The following is a 5792-nucleotide window of genomic DNA, read 5'->3' on the forward strand; positions in this document are numbered from 1 at the left end:
GCTTAGGTTGTGGATTAAATATATAGCCTTTTTTTAGAATCCATGGACACTAATTTTATGTGCCTCAAGCTTACAAATGTTGTGAGTTCCCTGTTAAATGATGCAGTGTATGCATGGAGACAAACATCTCCTCATCTCCTCAAATAGTTTCATCTAACATCAATTCTACCTGGATGTCAGTCTTCTATGGGAAGTTAGAAAGAGTGACAGGAAAAGGGACTGCACATGGATCCCTGTCCACATAGATTGTTTCTAAATAGTTTTGACCCACAACTTGTTTGATGTCCATATGAAAAATTCCTGGTGTTATTCTCCACTCACTGTTTTTATCCTGAAACTGACTTTTACAGTCAGATCTCATAGTGATACTTTTCCTGTTTATATGATTTGAGATTAATTGTGGGATTAATTACATATTATGTATTAGATAGCATATCATATATTACGCATTCTGTATCATGTATCACACATATCAATTATAGATCATATATATCTCCCATTTCACATTCATATATATATATATATATATATATTTTTTTTATTTTTGCAAAGCCTGTCTGCACCATTCACATTGCTACTTCATTCTTAGATTCATGCCTCATCCTTAGGTAGCCAGTGGCTTATCATGAACCATCTAAGCATAATAGCTCAAGTTATGGCTCAACGAGACCACTGAGCTGAAAGTCATGGCTCCCTGGGTTTTCTGTTTCTGTTCACACACTGAATCCTGAGCACCGTCTATGAGTCTTCCTGGAGAAGCACAATTGGAACTCTCATCAGCACCTATATGGAGGGTAGCCTTAGACAGTGAGGACTTGGAGGGAACTGACCCATGCTGAGCAGAGGAGGTCAGCACATCTAGAGGAACACAGAATTTTGGGCTGAATGGTCATCCTAGGTGTGTCTATCATCAAGCTATGTATCTCCTCTCATATATAAGAAATTTTTGTGTTTTTTTTACAAAGTACATAACACATGCACCATCTCTGAGTATTCAGATTCCCCTGTATCTGCCAGAGATTCACCTTCTCAGTCTCTCCCTCTGAAGTCTGGTCAACATGGAGGCAAGATGCCAACACTAGTGGAAAGTCAATTGCAAGGATCAAAAGTCCAACAAAGGGAAATACCCTTTGTGTTATCTTCACAACACTGTTACAACCACAGGTAGTAAATCTAGCTCCAAGTTGGGTGAGCATTTGTGGCATTAAAACATAAACTCAAGACTCAGGATATAATCTTCTCTATGGTAGATAAGTGGTTAAAGCCTCTCAGAAGGTGCCAGGCTGAAGTTGTCTGAAAGCAACAGGAATCTCCCTTAATCAGTGTTATGGGAGTTCACACAGGAGTATTTTAGTGTAGAATATGGAACTTCATGAGGGCAAAACAGTGTGACACAGTCAGTCTGAGTGTTACATGTGAGTAACTTGTATTCCATAATGTCCAGAGACAGACTACTCAGTTCCTTTTAGTTTTACAACATCCTACATATACATCCAGGTTGGTTCTATGCCATTTTTTCTGTGCTAGCCCCAGGATATCTAGTAAGACTTATCCTGGAGCCAAGAATGGCATAGAAGGACTTCTCCTGTCTGAAGAATCTCAGGGTTACTACCTATGACAAAGAAAAATGGGATCTTAGACTCAGGCTCAGTTAACACATGTGAGTGTACTTGGAAGTTTTCACAACATATGATATGCTGATTTTGGGCTTGGTACACAGATACCATACTAACTTACACTTCTAGCCTCAATTAGGTAGTAATTAGTGGAAGCCTACATGCCTATCAGACCTACTGTGAACTTCTAAAGACCAGGAAGCCACCCCTTCCAATCTTCATCCAGGAAACTTTTAGTTCCTTTGTTTCTGTAATAAAACATCATGACTAAAACAACTTATAGAGAAAACAATTTATTTGGGTTTATGGTCCTCCATGGCAGTGAAGCATGGCATCAAGATGTCAATATTGTGGCAGGAGAAAGAAGCTGAGAACTAAGATATTGAACTGCAAGCACAAAGCAAAGATAGAATAGGAAAGGATTCAGAGCTTGCTAGTCTCAAAACTGCCCAAGGATGCTATGACTGCAGAGGTCGTGGCTCTGAATTCTCACCAAACAGCTCAAGACTACCTGTTCATATGCCTGAGACTATGAGGGATATTTCTCAATGAACAAACTCCTGACACTTCCTTTGCATCTTCTAGATGACCTGTCCACTATTCCTACCTCATCAAAGGGGAGCATCATTCAGACTCTCCAAAATTTCTATCTCCAAACCATTTCTTTTTTCTATTGGTTATTTTATTTATTTGCATTTCAAATGTTGTCCTCATTCAAGTTTTCCCATCCACAGACTCCCTGTCCCATTCCCGCTTTGCCTCTATGAGGGTGATCCTCCACTGAGGATCCCCTCCCACTCCTACCTCACCTCTATAGCATCCCCCTACACTGGGGCATCAAGCCTCCACAGGCCAAGGGGCTCCCCTCCCATTGATGCCAGATGAGGCAATCCTCTGCTCCATATGTAGCTGGAGGCAAGGATCCCTCCAGGTATATACTGTTTGGTTGGTGCTTTAGTTCCTGGGAGCTCTGGGTGGTCTGGTTAGTTGATCTTGTTGTTATTCCTATGAGGTTGCAATCCCCTTCATCTCCTTCAGACATTCCCCTAACTCTTACATTGGGGTCCCTGGGCTCAGTCTGATGGTTACCTATGAGTATCTGCATTTGTATTAGTCAGGTGCTGGCAGAACCTCTCATGGGAAAGCTATACCAGACTCTGGTCGGCAAGTGCTTCTTGGCATCAGCAATATTGTTGGGATTTGGAGTCTGCAAATGGGATGAATTCCTAGGTGGGGCAGTCTCTGGATGGCCATTCCTTCAGTTTCTGCTCCATTTTTGTCCTTGCATTTATTTAGACAGGAACAATTCTGGGTTAATAATTTGAGATGGGTAGGTGGCCTCATCCCTCAAATGGGAGCCATGCCTATCTACTAGTGATGGTATCTACAGATTCTCTCTCCCTTTTGTTGGGTATTCCTGCTAATGTCAAACCTTTTGGGTTCAAGGAACCTCTCACTTCTCTAGCATCTGAGACTTTCTACTGGCTACCTCCAGTTCTCCATCCTGCACTGATACATATTTCTCTTCAAATTTCTGACCTTCTGTACGTCTCTCCTGTCTCTTCGCATACCTGATCCTGCCTCCCTTTCTTCCATCACCCTCCTGTCTTCCTCCCAGCACCTTCCCTCCCTCTACTTCCCATGATTATTTTGCACCACTTTCCAAGTAAAACTGAAGCATCCACATTTTGGTCTTCATTTTCTTAGGCTTCACATGGTCTGTGAGTCGTACCATGAGTATTCTGAGCTTTGAGGCTATTATCCACTTATCAGTGAGTACATACCATGTGGGTTCCTTTGTGTCTGGGTTTCATCACTCAGGATCATATTTTCTAGTTCCATCCATTTGACTGTGAATTTAATGAAGTCTTTTTAAATAGCTCAGTAGTACTCTATTATATAATCTACCACATTTTCTGTATCCATTTATTCTTCTGTTGACAAACATCTGGGTTGTTTCCAGATTCTGGTTATTCTAAGTAAGGCTGCTATAAACATAGGGGAGCATGTGTCCTTGTTATATGTTGGAGCATCTTTTGAATATATGCCCAGTAATGGTGTAGCTGGATCTTCAGGTAGAACTATTTTCAATTTTCTGAGGGACGTCCAGATTCTTTTCAAAAGTGTTTTTACCAGCTTGCAATCCCACCAGCAATGGAGGAGTGTTTCTCTTTCTCCACATCTTTGCCAGCATCAGCTGTCACCTGAATTTTAGCCATTCTGATTGGTGTGAGGTGGAATCCCAGTGTCATTTTGAATTTCATTTTCCTGATGAGTAAAAACTTTGAACATTTATTTAGGTGCATCATGGCTATTAAAGATTCCTCAGTTGAGAAATCTTTGCTTAGCTCTGTATCCCATTTTTTAAATTTTATTTTTCTTGGATATTTTATATATTTACATTTCAATTGTAATCTCTTCCCCCCTCACTTACTCATGCCATTAAGCATAAATTAACAGCTTAGCACAACTGTACCCCATTATTAATAGGGTTCTTTGGTTCTTTGGAGTATGACGTCTTGAGTTCTTGGTATGTTTTAAATATAAGCCCTCTTTTGGACATAGGGTTGGAAAAGATCTTTTACCAATCTGTAGGTTGCTGTTTTGTCTTATTGACAGTGTCCTTTACCTTGCAGAACCTTTTCAATTTTTATGAGAATCCATTTGTCAATTGTTGATCTTATAACCTGAGCCACTGGTGTTCTGCTCAGAAAAATATTCTCTTGTGCCCATGTGTTCAAGGCTCTTTCCCTATTTGATTTCTATTAGTTTCAGTGTATCTGGTTTTCAGTGAAGGTCCTTGATCCACTTGGACTTGAGCTTTGTATGAAGCAAGAAGAATGGATTGATTTGCATTCTTCTACATGCTGATCACCAGTTGAACCAGCACCATTTGTTGAAAATGCTATCTTTTTTTCCACTGGATGGTTTTGGCTTCCTTGTCAAAGATTAAGTGACCATAGGTATATGGGTTCATTTCTGGGTCTTCAAGTCTATTCCATTAATTTACTTGTCTATCTCTGGACCCATAGCATGTGGTTTTTATTACAATTGCTCTGTAGTACAGCTTGAGTTCAGGGATGGTGATACCCCCAGTTCTTTTATTGTTGAGAATAGTTTTCACTATCCTGGATTTTTTTGACATTTTTCATTGGATATTTTTATTTACATTTCAAATGTTATCCCCTTTCTAAGTTTCAGGGTTCTGTCAGCATCACCAATAGTGACTGGGTTTGGTGATTGCATGTGGGATGGAAGCCCATGAGTGACAGTCTCTGAATGGCCTTTCCTTCAGTCTCTCCTCCACACTTTGTCTCCATATTTCCTCCTATGAGTAGTTTGCTCACCTGTTCTAAGAAGGACTAAAGCATTCACACTTTTGTCCTCATTCTTCTTGAGCTTCATGTAGTCTCTGAATTGTATCTTGGGTATTTCAAACATTTGTCCATGCATAGCATGTATTTACTTCATTTGTGATTGGGTTACCGCATTCTGGATGATATTTTCTAATTCCATTTATTTGGCTAAGAATTTCGAGAACTGTTTTTTTTCACATCTTTATTAAATTGGGTAATTCTTATTTACATTTCAAATGTTATTCCCTTTCCCGGTTTCCAGGCCAACATCCCCTCCCTTCCTTTTCCCTTCTATGTAGGTGTTCCTCTCCATCCCCCCCATTACTGCCCACCCCACAACAATCCCTATTCACTGGGGTCCAGCATTGTAGGGCCAAGGCTTCCTCTTTTCATTTTCTGCCCCTACTAGGCTATTCATTTGCTACCCTATGAATTTGGAGCCCAGGTGAGTCCATGTATATATAGTCTTTGGGTAGTGGCTTAGTCCCTGGAAGCTCTGGTTGCTTGGCATTGTTGTTCATATGGGGTCTCAAGACCCTTCAAGCTCTTCCAGTCCTTTCTCTGGTTCCTTCAACGGGGGTGCCATTCTCAGTTCAGTGGATTGCTGCTGGCATTCGCCTATGTATTTACCGTATTCTGGCTGTGTCTCTAGGAGAGATATACATCCAGTTCCTGTCACCCTGCACCTCTTTGCTTCATCCATCTTATCTAGTTTGGTGGCTGTACGTGTAGGGGCAACATGTAGGGGCAGGCTCTGATTGGGTATTCCTTCCAGTCTGTGTTCTAGAGTGCCTTCCCACCCCCTCTAAGTGTATTCTTG

The sequence above is a fragment of the Rattus rattus genome, chromosome 2 (assembly GCF_011064425.1).
Source record: "Rattus rattus isolate New Zealand chromosome 2, Rrattus_CSIRO_v1, whole genome shotgun sequence".
Classification (NCBI taxonomy): Eukaryota; Metazoa; Chordata; class Mammalia; order Rodentia; family Muridae; genus Rattus; species Rattus rattus.